This window comes from Pan paniscus, chromosome 18 (genome assembly GCF_029289425.2).
Source record: "Pan paniscus chromosome 18, NHGRI_mPanPan1-v2.0_pri, whole genome shotgun sequence".
NCBI lineage: Eukaryota > Metazoa > Chordata > Mammalia > Primates > Hominidae > Pan > Pan paniscus.
Window position 1 is genome coordinate 28,799,397 of NC_073267.2, and position 14,754 is coordinate 28,814,150.

The 14,754-nt window shown below is 44.0% G+C and overlaps 1 protein-coding gene across 1 annotated transcript in view; it reads left to right on the top strand.

Moving 5' to 3' along the window:
• Positions 1-376: 376 nt before the first annotated feature.
• IL21R (interleukin 21 receptor) overlaps positions 377-14,754 on the top strand; it is a 46,863-nt gene continuing 32,485 nt past the window's right edge. Inside the window, exon 1 of the mRNA XM_003807762.5 lies at positions 377-821. The gene's annotated coding sequence lies outside the window, so the exon portion shown is untranslated. The remainder of the gene's footprint in view (positions 822-14,754) is intronic.

Here is a 14,754-nt window from a genome sequence, read left to right on the forward strand (position 1 = left end):
TCTGGTCCTTCTCTCTGTGCTGAGGGACTGGACTCGGCCAATGAGGACTCCGGGTCCACGGGTGAAACTGTGCCACATCTTCACACCTCTGGCCTCAGTTTCCACATCTGTGCAATGTGGTGGCTCCAGGAGGCACTGCCTGCCTCATGGGTTATGACTGAGAGGCCTGTGGGGATGATGTCACAGGTCCCTAAGAGGGAAGTGTCACCCCGATGGCCCCAAATGTCTTACTTGCAGGTGACCTTTGGTGACAGTGAGTGCCTGCTGTGGGGCTGGGCCCCCTCCCACCTCTTTCTCACTCCCTCCCAGGAGGAGCCCAGCTGCGGGTGGGCGGGGCTGGCGGGGAGCGGCTCACCACATCCTCCTCTTCCTCCCCACTCTGCACATGCGGCTGGGTGGCAGCCAGCGGCCTCGGACAGACCCACTGGCGTCTCTCTGCTGAGTGACCGTAAGCTCTGCGTCTGGCCCTCTGCCTGCCTCTCCCTGAGTGTGGCTGACAGCCACGCAGCTGTGTCTGTCTGTCTGCGGCCCCTGCATCCCTGCTGCGGCCGCCTGGTACCTGCCTTGCCGTCTCCTTCCTCTGTCTGCTGCTCTGTGGGACACCTGCCTGGAGGCCCAGCTGCCCGTCATCAGAGTGACAGGTCTTATGACAGCCTGATTGGTGACTCGGGCTGGGTGTGGATTCTCACCCCAGGCCTCTGCCTGCTTTCTCAGACCCTCATCTGTCACCCCCACGCTGAACCCGGCTGCCACCCCCAGAAGCCCATCAGACTGCCCCCAGCACACGGAATGGATTTCTGAGAAAGAAGCCGAAACAGAAGGTAATTCCAGCCCTGGTTTTCTGCTGGGACCAGGGTGCCTTCTCTGCCTAGGAGGGACTGTTCCCTGCCTGCTGCATCTAGTGTCACAGTGGGAGGCCTCGGAGGACTGCGCCCAAGTCACAATTGGGGACACTGAGGCAAAGAAGGTTCATGCAGTGAGGCTGGGCAGAATTGAGGTTGGGGTCTCTTGTTCAGCACAGCTTAGGGGCCCAGCAGCAGGGATGTGGCTGAGACGACCCTCTATCTTGAAAACCAGCCTCCAAAATGTAGCGGGCTGGGGAAGGAAAGCCAGTTTCAAGCCAAACATAACATGTCAATCACCCGATTCTGGGCGGCTGAGCCGGGAGGTGACGGGCATGGGTGTAGAGCCTGATGGGACCCATTCTGTGTCAGTTTCTATGTCTTACCACCTTGATTGCACCCAGTCATTCAAAACAAGGGCTGGTGTGCCCATTTCGCAGATGAGGCAATGAGGCTGCGAGAGGTAGAGTGATTTTCCCTCGGTGACTCAACTGGGACGTAGCAGGTCGGGCAGTCAAGCCAGGTGACCCCATGAGCTGTCGCTGCATCTTTCTCATGAAGCACGGGGAACGGGTCGGATGGTAAGAGGCCAACCCAGTTCCCTGTGCATGTGGAGGAGAGGAGGGTGGGGAGGTCAGTGGAGGCTGAGCCTTGAAGGATGGGAAAGGAAGAACATTCCTGGTGGAGGAGCCCTGGGGAGCGGGAACTTAGGACTTGCCGCAGGAATGACGTCTCTGCTCAGTAAAGGCAGAAGACCAGGTGCGGGACATTCAAAGTCAGGAGGCTGCTGCGAGGAGGACATCTGTGATTCCCTGGTGGGAGAGTGGGGCTTTCAGAAGCACATGGTGGAGTCGGGGAAAACCTGCCAGGTCAAAACCCGGCCACGCGCCTTCCTCACTCGGTGAACTTGGGCAAGTCTCTCTGCTTCTAGCCTCGAGAAGCCATGGTTTTCTCATCTATGAAATGGGGACCAAGGTACCCCCATCCTGGTGGAGCTAGTTGTGGGGGCCTCAGGGCCGAACAGGGTGAAAGCTGTGCTCCTAATGGCCCTTTTCCTTTGAGGAAGACAGTTTGTGGCATGAGAAGCTTTGAGCCCATGGAGACGGGCCCGACTCCAAGAGTGACAGAGGGGGAGCGACACACTCAGGCTGCTGTGGTCCTGCCTGGCCAGCCACCTGGCTCTGGTGACCCCAGTGCCAACTCACCATGTTGTAGGCACTTAAGGATCTCCCATAGTCCTCAACAGGTGAAGCGGGCAGCCTCATTCAGCCCATTTCACAGATGACAAGAGTGAGGCTTAGTGGGGACAACCTTGCCCCAGGTTAACTGTGACCAGATGACATGGAGCTGGGATTGAATGCCAGTCTGTAGGACAAGGCCACCACCTGCTAGATAGAATAACATGAAAACAAGACTTGTGGGCCTGGGTAGCTTCTGGGAAGCAGCATTGGATGGGGATGGCTGAGTATTCATTCCCACGAGGACAGGCAACCCCCAGAGGAGAGGCCCTGCTCACCTGCTCCCCACCGTGGGCTCAGCGATGCCCCTGTCCTGCCCGCTCCTCTGCCAGGAGGGTGTCCGGATCCTTACTCAGTCCCACAGTGGAGGTAGCTAAAAGCTCTTGTGATAGGAGGAGGCAGAATCCAGGACCAGGAGAGGTGGGGAGAGCAAGGCAAAGACAGCCCTGAGCTCAGACTGCAGGCTCCCACTGCCCAGCGATCCTGGTTTCCGGCTAGGAGAAGAAACTGGGAGGTGGGGGTTAGAGCCAGTAAGGGGCTTGTGGGCAGTAGAGTAGGGGGTGGATACCGGAGGAGGAGGCCCATTCAAGAGAAAGCCAGCCACCAGAAGTTCTGGGAGGAACCCACCTCTTTGTAGCATCAGGACAACCCAGGTGCCTGATAAATAAATGAATGAAAGGAACGGGGTATCCATTCCTTCCACAGCCAGAGAGGGAAGCTAGCGCCTTCAGCATCCTCACAGGCAGGCACAGGGGCCTTCTCCACACAACTAGGAAGGGGTGCCCGCGGTTAGATGGGGGCACTGGAACTGGCTTCCCAGCACACCACCCCCTGTGACTTTGAGCTGTGGAACTGGCCAGACCTGGGTTCAAGTCCCAGCTCCACCGCTTAGTACCTGTGTGACCTTGAGGAAGCCACTTAACCTTTCTGCAGCTCAGTTGCTGCATCTGTAAGAGTGGAAATAGGAATAAGAATGCCTGTCTTAGGTCTGTGGTGAGGATTTACTCAACCTATTCTTTATGGAACATCTACCATGGCCCAGGCACCTCCCTAGGTCCTGAAGCTCTGGGGTACACAGAGAGAGCTAGTGTGATGAGGAAGGCAAAAGAGCTGGGCACAGATGGCTCATGAGAAGTGCCCGCTATCATGTTTTACTTTTTTTTTTTTTTAATTCTTTTTTGAGACAGAGTCTTGCTCTGTTGCCCAGGCTGGAGTGCGGTGGTGCAATCTCAACTCACTGCAACCTCCATCTCCCAGGTTCAAGCGATTCTCCTGCCTCAGCCTCCCGAGTAGCTGGGACTACTGGCACCTGCCACCACACCTGGCTAATTTTTGTATTTTTAGTGGAGACGGGGTTTCACCATGTTGGCCAGGCTGGTCTTGAACTCCTGGGCCCAAGTGATCTGCCTGTCTCAGTCTCTCAAAGTGCTGGGATTATAGACATGAGCCACCGTGACCGGCCTATGTTTTACTTTAAATATGTAAGAGCTCTTTGCTTTTAGCTATGAAAATACAGATAAAAAAATAATAAATATTATTGGTCATATCGGCATATATGAGACCTCAGTAAATGAGAGCTCTTACGATGATTCTGCTTCCCCCCTTTTACAGATGGGGAAACTGAAGTTCAGAGCAGGGTGGGGGTTTTTCTAGGGTCACTCAGGGAACCGTCTAGAAGGGAGCAGTGAAAAGAGGGGAACAGATGCTTCCTCCAGGAAGAGGGTCTTCTTGCCCTCGCAGCCCCTTCCTCACATGCCCTCCTTCCCTGCCCTCCGGAGCCCCTGGACACGTGAAGGGGAGGGAGAGGGGGCAATGGGAGGAACCCACCCCCACCCCTGGCTCACAGGTGCCACCGCCCCCACTCCCTGCCCTGGCCCCAGGCCAAAGGGACTTTTCATGACAGCTCAAATGAGACCTCTGAGTAAACTTGGAACTTCTGAAACGACCTGAGAATATTCCCCGGGCTGGGGGGCAGGGGCCCCAAGGAGGGCCCCCGACTGCCCAGGACATCTGCATCAGGAACCCAGCCTGCTGATCTCTGCAGCCCACAGGAAGGATCTGGCCACCCCGACCCCTGCCCTGAATTGTCCCCAGGGAGTTGGGGCAAGTGCACCAGCCCGGGTCCTAGCCCAGGCCCCTGCCATCCCCCACTGTGTGAACAGGACAAGGCCCTGGGCCTCTCTGGGCCTCCTTTCCCCATCTGCCAAGTGGGCTTGACTAGGACGAGGGCTTGCCAACTTTCCCCAGAATGAATCAGTAACACCAGTCCACTTTGGCCAGGGCCAGGGCGGGCTGATGGGGGCTGCTGGGAACTGAGGGGAGAGAGACGGTGGGTGGCCAGCTCCGCTCCACCTCGTGGCATAGTTCAAAGCCTCCTTTCACTGTTCTACAAGCGGCCCCTCCTGGGCTGGAGGAAATGGAGCTGGAGTGAGATCCGGCTGCAGAGGCTGAGAGGTTGCAAGGTTTGGGCAAGGCTGCAGAGGATGGCAGGGCTTGCAGGGAGATAGAGGTTGCACAGGCAGCGGGGGTGGGGAGTGGGGGGTGCGGGTGCTAGGACTGGGACCTCATGCTCCACAGCTAGGAGAGGTTGCACAGGCTGGAAGAAGTGCCAGGAGGGAAAGATTGCTGGAGCTAATAGAGATTTGCTGCCTGGCTAGGAGAGAGAGATAGGCTGAGAGGCCGCACAGCCTCAGAGGTTGCACGAGCTGGGGAGGGGAAGGCCCTTCCTCTCACCTTCATCTTCTACTGATTAAGCTGTAAGCCTGAGGTCCCCAACATACCTGCCTTCAGACACCCATAACCCACCCCTTGCCACTGGCGAAAAAAAAAAAGATGAAAAGCAACTAACACTAACCACACACCTAATACTAACCACACTAACCTGCCTCACACTCCTCATCCAGGCTAAGCCTGCTGCCCCCATTCCACAGATGAGGAAAGCTGAGGCTCAAAGAAAGGCAGAGATATGGCCAAGTTCCCACTGTGAGTGAGTGGCAGAGTCTGCTTTCTGACCCAGGGCCACTGGGCTAGTTCTTCCCCAGCCTGAGAACCCACTGAGATGAGAACTTGCTGTGTGACCCTGGGCAGCCCACTGTCCTTCTCTGAAAGTTCCTTGTTACTAATCTGATGACATTAGTCATGATTATTCACACTCTGGGAGCAGAAGATGTTGCCTGAGGTGGGTTTGGGGGGAGTTTCTGGGGACAGTGAGGAAGCTAATGAGGAAAGCAGGACCTCTTAGGGGCTGTCTCCATTTTTAGCCTCATTCATTCATTCACTTAACATTCTTCTTCAGCTACTTATTGGGCACCTACAGGTCCCCTTCTCTGCACTAGGGATACTGTGCTGAACAAAATAGGTCAATTACCCAGCCTCTGAGAGCTCATGCTTCAGTACAGAAACAAGTTACAAACACATACACAGAGACATTTACAAAACGATTCCTCATATTACACCTGCTATGAAGGAGACAAACTAGGGGATGTGGGGTACAGAGATCTGTGGCGTAGACCCAGTTCAGATAGGGTTGCCTCTTTGAAGAGGCAACACTGAACTTGAAACCTGAGGATGAGAAAGGAAAGAAGCTGGGGGAAAAGCATTCTAGGCAGAGGGAAAGGCATGTCCAAAGGCCCTGATGCAGGAAAAAAAGATTGAAGCATTAAAGCTTTTATCCTCGGCCAGGTGCGGTGGCTCATGCCTGTAATCCCAGTATTTTGGGAGGCCAAGGAGGGTGGATCACCTGAGGTCAGGAGTTTGAGACCAGCCTGACCAACATGGTGAAACCCTGTCTCTACTAAAAATACAAAGTTAGCCAAGCTTGGTAGCCCATGCCTGTAATCCCAGCTACTTGGGAGGCTGAGGCAGGAGACTCACTTGAACCCGGGAGGCGGAGGTTGCAGTGAGCCAAGATCGTGCCACTGCACTCCAGCATGGGCAACAGAGCAAGACTCCATCTCAAAAACAAAACAAAACAAACAACAACAAAAAACGTATCCTCACCAAATACATAAGGCTCTCAATCCCCTAAGCTCCAGAAAAATGGGTCAAAAAGGGTAAGATTTAACTTTGGAGTGTACGGTCTACATAGGTCTTAACATTGAGGATAATGTTTGTTCACAATTCGTTTCCATAGAAAGCATTCTCTTTCATTTAGTCACTCATGTAGCAAATGTTTTGAGCACCCACTGTAGGCACTGGTTAGTTACTGGGGATTCAGCAGTAACAAAGAAACACACTGTCCCTGCCTAGATGGTGCCCAGAATATAGATGAAAACACCATGAGCTATGTACTATGTGGAGGGTGGACCCCAGAGGAAGGAGTGACTCATGCTCTTTGGAGAGGTCAAAGATTGACAGAGGAGCTGCCATTTGAATGGGATTTTGAAGACTGAGTAGGAGGCTAACAGTCAGTCAAAAAGGGCAGATAGTTTCCGTGGCTAAAACAGCACATGCACAGGTGTGCAAGCCAGGTGAATGGAGCATGTTGGTGAGGCTGTCAGTGGTCTGATGAGCCTGAAGTCCAGTATGAATACTGGGGGCTAGATCCTGAAATGCCTTGAATACCAGACAAGGAATTTGGGGTTTTTCTCTTGCGGACAACAGAGAGCCATGGAATGACATGGTTGGAGTAAGAATGGAGTTGGAGGAACCACAGCCCTGTAGCTATAGCAGGAAGGTCAGAGAGGAGGACCAGCAGGAGAGCAGGTGGGCAGAAGTCCTTGAAGACCCTGGATAACTTTAGGAGTTCTTTCTTCTGTGTTCCCTCTCGGGAAGTCCCTCCGCCTTAACACTTCCTCTTCTGGTGACCTGTTGGCTCCTGTTCCTGGCACTTCTGGGGAGTCCCTCTTCGCCCACCTCATTTCTTTGTGATCCCTATAGGAAATAGGGCCATTTTACTTTTACCACACTACCCACCTTTCACTTTCAGCTCCATGTCCCTACCTGGGTCACATTGCAGAGAATGGCCGACTTGAGGAACTAGACGCATCCCATTCCTCAATCGTGTGACAGAAAAAAGATACAGGGAAACCAAGAACTTGGGTTCTTTCCAGTGTGGGGAGGTTGTAAATAATGGCTGCTATGAACATGCTGGTACATGTCTGCTTGTGCACATATGCTTGCATTTCTCTTTGGTTATATAACTTGGAAATGGAAATGTTGAGTCTCTGCTCAGCAGAAGTTTTCCAAAGTGGTTGTGTCAATTTACACTCTTACCAGAATATTGAGTAGAGACAGAGAGTTTAGTTACTCTGTATCCTTTTCAGCACTTGGAATTGTTTGTGTTTATTTCTCTCTCTCTCCATATATATATATAAAAATAAATTATATATGTTTATTGTATATAATTTATATTTTATAAATATATATTTATAAATAAATATTTTTATATTTATATTTTATTATAAATTTACATATATATGTATAATTCGTTCCCTTTTCCTCTTTCAGTTTCTTTTCCATTCTCTTAATGGAAACTTTTGATCAATAAAAAAATCTTAATTTTAATGAAGTTTATTTATAAGTCTTTCTTTATGACCAGAACTTTCTATGTGCTGTTTAAGAAGTGTTGCCTGCAATAAAGTGATAAAAATATTATTCTGTGTTTTCTTCTAGATGATTTACTGTTTTACCTTTCACATTTAGGTCTACAGTCTATCTGTAGTTTATTTTTCTGTGTGGTGTGAGGTAGGGGTCAAGGTTTACTTTTTCCATATGAATATTCAATTAATATACCATCATTTAAGAAAACATCATGTTTTCTCTCCACTGCCTTGCACTGGTGACTTACTGAAAATCAAGTGGTTGAATACATGAGTTTATTTCTACTGTTTCTGTTCTTTTCCATTGGTTAGTTTGTTTTTCCTTGCAACAATGCCATAGTTTCTAAATTACTTTATAAATCTTGACATTCTTCTTCAAAATTGTCTAAACTATTTTCGGTCCTTTGTATTTCTATATAAATTTTAGAACTATCTTGTCAATTTCCACCAAAGAAAATCTTGCGGGGGATTTTTTTCTTGAAATTTTGGATTTTACTGAAACTTTACTTCAATTTGGGGGGGACTAGCATCCTTAAAATATTAAATTTTCCAATCCATGAACATAGTATGTACCACCACTTATTTATGTTTTCTCTAATTTTTCTTAGTAATGTCTTGTAGGTTTCTGTGTAGAAGTCTTGTACATCAACTAGGTGCAGTGGCTGACACCTGTAATCCCAGCACTTTGGGAGGCCAAGGTGGGTGGATCTCTTGAGGTCAGGAGTTCGAGACCAGCCTGGCCAGTGTGGTGAAACCCTGTCTCCACTAAAAATACAAAAATTAGCTGAGTGTGGTGGTGCATGCTTGTAATCCCAGCTACTCGGGAGGCTGAGGCAGGAGAATTGCTTGAACCCAGGAGGCGGAGGTTGCAGTGAGCAGAGACTGTGCCTCTAGTGACAGAGCTGAGTGACAGAGCAAGACTCCATCTCAAAAAAAAAAAAAAAGTCTTGCACATCTTTCATTAGATTTCTTCTCGGATATTTGATTTTTTGATGCTGATGTAAATGGCATAATTTTAAAATTTCTTGACTGTTTGTAGTGTACAGAAATATAATGAGTTTTTATACTTTATGACTTTATTAACACTTTTTAAAGCTAAAGTTCCAGATGTTAAAAGAAATAGCTATCAAACCCAGCCCACTTCAACTGACCACCAGTTGAGGGCTTCCTGCCTTTCTTTGCTTTTGTAATGTTTATGGATCTTTTCCTTTGCTAATCTAAAAAGAGAGGATATTGTAGTGCAAAGTATAGTGTCCTGGGTTTGGATTTTATTAACCAGTAGATCTTTTTTACCCTTAACAATTTTTAGATGTACAGTACAATATTGTAAACTGTATGCACATTGGTTTACAAGAGATCTCTAGAACTTTTTCCTATTGCATGGGTGAAACTCTATACCCATTGAAAAACACCTCTTCATTTCTCCCTCCCCCAGTCCATGGCAAGCAGCATTCCACTTTCTGTTTCTATGAGATTGATTACTTTACATACATCATATAAGTGATACAATGCAGTATTTGTTTTTTTGCAATTGGTTTATTTCACTTTGCAGAATGTCCTCAAGAAGCATCCATGTCGTAACATATGACAGGACTTCCTCCTTTTTAAAGGCTGAATAATATTCCATTATGTATGTACTACATTTTCTTTATCCATTCGCCTATCAATAAATTTAGGTTACTTGCTCATCTTAGCTATTGTAAATAATGCTGCAGAAACAGGTGTGCAAATATCTCTTTGAGATGCTGTTTTTATTTCTTTTGGATATATGTCTGGTATTTCTATTTTTTTAATTAAAAAAATTTTTTTAAGTTTCGCATCATTTTACAATCCCACTAAAAGTGCACAAGGGTTTCAATTCTCTACATCTTCACCACCATTTGTTCTTTTCTTTTTTTTTATAATGACCATCCTAACAAGTGCAAGATGATATCTCGTTGTAGTTTTAATTTGTATTTCCCTGATGATTAGTGATGTTGAGCATCTTTTCATATGCTTAATGGGCATTTGCTGATCTTCTTTGGGGAAATGTCTATTCATGTCCTTTGTCCTTTTTTTTTTTTTTTGAGACAGAGTCTTGCTCTGTCGCCCAGGCTGGAGTGCAGTGGTGTGATCTTGGCTCACTGCAACCTCTGCCTCCCAGGTTCAAGCAATTCTCCTGCCTCAGCCTCCTGAGTAACTGGAATTACAGGTGCCTGCCACCATGCCTGGCTAATTTTTGTATTTGTTAGTAGAGATGGGATTTCGCCATCTTGGCCAGGCTGGTCTTGAACTCCTGACCTCAGGTGATTCGCCCACCTCGGCCTCCCAAAATGCTGGGATTACAGGTGTGAGCCACCACACCCGGCCATTTTTAAATTGAGTTATTTGTTTTTGTGTTGTTATTGAGTTGTAGGAGTTCTTTGTATATTCTAGATATTAACCCCATATCTCTTGTATGGTTTGCAAATATTTTGTCCCATTCCATAGGTTGCCTTTTGATTCTGTTGATTATTTTCTCTGCTGAACAGAAGTTTTAAAGTTTGATGTAGTCTCATATGTCTATTTTTACTTTTGTTGCCTGTGCTTTTGTTATCACATACAAGAAATCATTGCCCATTCCAATTTCACAAAGATTTTCCCATATGTTTTCTTCTAGGAGTTTTATAGTTTCAGGCCTTATGTTTGTCTTTAACCCATTTTGAGTTAATGTTTGCATATGGAGTAAAATAAGGATCCAACATCATTCTTTTGCATATGGATATTTGGTTCTTCCAGCACTATTTCCTTGAACAAACTTCCTTTTCCCTCTTGTATAGACTTAGTGCCTTGGTAGATCATTTGACTATACACACAAGGGTTTATTTCTGGGCTCTCTATTCTGTTCCATTGGTCTGTATATCTATCTTTATGCCAGTACCATACTATATTGATTACTGTAGCTTTTAAATACATTTTGAAATCAGGAAATGTGAGGCCTCCAGCTTTCTTCTCCTTCCCTTCTCCTTCTTCTTCTTCTTTTTTTTAGAGTGTTCTTCTTTCTCAAGATTATTTTGGCTATTTAGGGTCCCTTGAAGTTCCATATGAATTTTAGGATGAATTCTTTTTTTATTTCTGCAAAAACTGTCATTGAGATTTTGATAGAGTTTATATTAAATTCAGTTTTCTGTGAGTAGTATTGTCATCTTAACAATATTAAGTCTTCCAATCCATGATCATGGGATGTCTTTTCACTTATCTGTGTTCTTTAATTTCCTTCAAAAATGTTTTATACAAGTCTTTCTCCTCCTTGGCTAAGTTTATTCCTAAGTACTTTTCTCTTTTTGATGCTATTGTAAATGAAATTTTTTGCTTACGTTTCTTTTTGGATTGTCCATTGTTAATGTAAAAAATGCAACTGAGTTTTGAGTGTTGACTTTGTATCCTGCAACTTTGCTTAATTCACGTATTAGTTCTAACCATTTTTTTAATATTTAGGGTTTCCTACATATAAAATCATGTAATCTGTGAACAGAGATAATTGCATTTCTTCCTTTCCAATTTGGATACCTTTTATTTCTTTTTCTTACCTAATTGCTCTGGCTAGAACTTCCAGTTGAATAGAAATGGCAAGTGTGGGCATCCATGCCTTGTTCCTGATCTTAGAGGAAAAGCTTTCAGTTTTTTACTGTTGAATATATTCACTGTGGGCTTTTTATATATAACCTTTGTTATGTTGAGGTAATTTATTTCTATTTCTAGTTCCTTGAATGTTTTCTTCATCATGAAAGAGTATTGAATTTTTTCAAATACTTTTTCTGCATCAGGTGAGATGACCATGTGATTTTTGTCCTTCTTTGTGTTAATTTCATGTATTACATTTATCTGATTTTTGTAACTATCCTTGAATTCTGCAGATAAATCCTACTTGGTCATGGTGTATAGCCTTTTAATGTGTTGTTAAATTTGGTTTGCTAGCATTTTGTTGAGGATTTTTGCATCAGTATTCATCAAGAGTACTGGTCTATGGTTTTGTTTTCTTGCATCTTTGTCTGGCTTTGGTACTGGGGCATCATAAAATGAGTTTGGAAGTGTTCCCTACTGTTCAATTTTTTGGAAGTGTTAGGGATGAATTGGTGTTGATTCTTTAAGTATTTGGTAGCATTCTCTAGTGAAGCCATTTGGTCTTGGCCTTTTTTTATTTTTCTAGGAGGTTTTCGATTACTGATTCAATCTCCTTTCTAGTTTAGGTCTGCTTAGATTTTCTGTTTTGTCATGATCAGTCTGGGTAGGTTGTATATGTCTAGGAATTTATTAATTTATTTGAAGTATCCAATTTGTTGGCATATAATTGTTCATAGTAGTCTCTTAGAATCCTTTTTATCTCTGTGACATAGTTACAATGTCTCCTCTTTCATTTCTGATTTTAGTTAATTTGAGTCTTCTCTCTTTTTTTCTTAGTTTAACTAAGGGTTTGTCAATTTTGCTGATTGTTAGAAATACAATAGATTTTTATATTGATCTCATCTTCAGCTTCTTTGTTTAACAATTATTATTCTAATAGTTTATTTGTTGAGTATCGTGGACTTTTCTGGTTCCTCAATTCTTATATAACTTAAACACGTAGTTTTCTAATCTTTATAAATTAAACGTTTGTTATTGTTGCCTTATTATGTTAATTAGCACCTCTAGTATAAGATGTTTTTGTTTTTGCCCTGACCTCAGTGAGGAAGTGTTCAATATTTCACAATTAAGGATAATGTTAGCTATGTATAGTGTGTGTGTGTGTGTGTGTGTGTGATCGTAATTAGATTAAAGAAGACTCCTCTATTTCTGCTTTCCTGACAGGTTTTAAAAATCATGAATGGGTGTTGCGATTTATTAAATGTGCTTTCTGAACTTATTAAATGATAATATAAATTTTCTTGTTTATTGAGTTAATGTGGTGAAATTGATTATGGTTTCTAAATGTCATACTAACCTTACATTCCTGAAATAAACCAATGTGATAATAATATGTTATCTATTTTTATACATATTATTAGATTTGACTTGTTAATATTTTGTTTCCGATATTTTTTAGATTATTTATGGGAAAGATTGACCTGTAATTCTACTTTCCTTTAATGTCAAGTTTTGGTATTAAGACTGCCTTTTATTTCAGACATCAATGAAAGCACTGATGTGTCTGGGATTATGTCTACCATCTTGCTATTTGTTTTCTTTTTTGACCTATCTATTCTTCCTTCTTTGTTCTGGTTTTTAGAAAATCAAGTTTTAAAAATTATTATTCCATTTTTCCTATTAGTTTGTTCATTGTACTTTCTTTTATATTCTTTTTGTGCTTATCTTAGAGATTACAACATGCATACTTATTATTATTAGCATCTACCTAATATGAATTCTTCCAAAAGTTCATGGAAAATTCAAATTATGAAAAAACTACGCATGAAGTTCAAACTTTTTTCTGCACCAAAATAAACTTGTACTAACTTGCTATAACATGTCTGAACAGGATCTAGTTTGAGGCACTAAGAAGGATAAGGCGTCTGTTTGCAAAAAAGCCCCTATCATTGCAACATGAATTCTGCTAAAATTGAAGCAGGAACAAACATCAAATTTATGGTGCAACTAGGGTGGAAGAATGGCGAAATCAATGATAAAGATAAATCCCTCCGTGGCCGATCATCCATATCAATTTGTTAGGAAAAAATTCATCTTGTTCATGCCCTAACTGAAGAGGACCAACGATTAACAGCCCAAACAATAGCCAACACCATAGACATCTCAATTAGTTCAGGTTACACAATTCTGACCAAAAAATTAAAGTTGAGCAAACTTCCCACTTACTGGGTGCCAAACCACTGTGTCCAGATCAGCTGCAGACAACGGCAGAAACTTCCATGCAGATTTTAAACTAATAGGATCAAGATTCAGAAGCATTTCCTCACGTAATTGTAACAGGAGATTAAACATGGCTTTACCAGTTCATCCTGAAGACAAAGCAGTGGCTCCAAAGAGGTAGACGAGGTTCAGTCAAGACAAAAGCAGACCGGTCAAGAAAAGCAAAGGTCATGGCAACAGGTTTTTGGGATGCTCAAGGCATTTTACTTGTTGACTTTCTGGACAGCCAAAGAATGATAACATCTGCTTATCATGAGAGTGTTTTGGGGAAATTAGCCAAAGCTTTAGCAGAAAAATGCGCAGGAAAGCTTCACCAGAGAGTCCTCCACCATAGCAATGCTCCTGCTCATTCTTCTCATCAAATAAGGGCAATTTTACAGCTTCCATGAGAAATTAGGCATCCACCTTAAAGTCCTGTTTGGCTCCTTCTGACTTCTTTTTGTCTCCTAATCTTAAGCAATCTTTAACGATCACCCATTTTTCTTTAGTTAATAATGTAAAAAAGCCTGCATTGACATGGTTACATTCCCAGGACCCCCCAGTTCTTTGGAGATGGACTATGTGCCTGGTATCATCACTTACAAAAGTGCCTTGACCTTGACTGAATTTATGTTGAGAAATAGAGTTTATTTTTTAATTGTTATCTTTAATTCCATGTTTCCATGAGCTTTTTGAAGTCCTCTTGTACAATTTGAAGTCCTCTTGTACAAAGTCTTCTTTAACTTTATTCACCTCTTCTTACCTTTGGGGTTTCATGGTCGTGTATTTTAATTCTGCATATAGTTTACATCATTAGTATGTTAAGAAATTAAAAATCATAGTAATTTATTTATTTATTTATTTATTTTGATACAGAGTCTCACTTTCTCACCCAGGCTGGAGTCTCACTTTCTCACCCAGGCTGGAGTTGCAGCTCACTGCAAGCTCCACCTTCCAGATTCAAGTGATTCTCCTGCCTCTGCCTCCCTAGTAGCCTGCACTGCAGGTTTGCGCCACCACACCTGGCTAATTTTTTGTGTTTTTAGTAGAGACTGGGTTTTGCCATGTTGTCCAGGCTGATCTCGAACTCCTGACCTCAGATCATCCACCCACCTAGGCCTCCCAGAGTGCTGGGATTACAGGCGTGAACCACCGCGCCCAGCCTAATTCATATATTTAGAGTACTTTCTGTTGCCCTTCATTTCACCCTACAGTAACTTGCTTCCCATCTGGAATTATTTTTCTTTTACCTGAAAAACTCACTGTTGTATATCTCTTGATGCAGGTCTATCA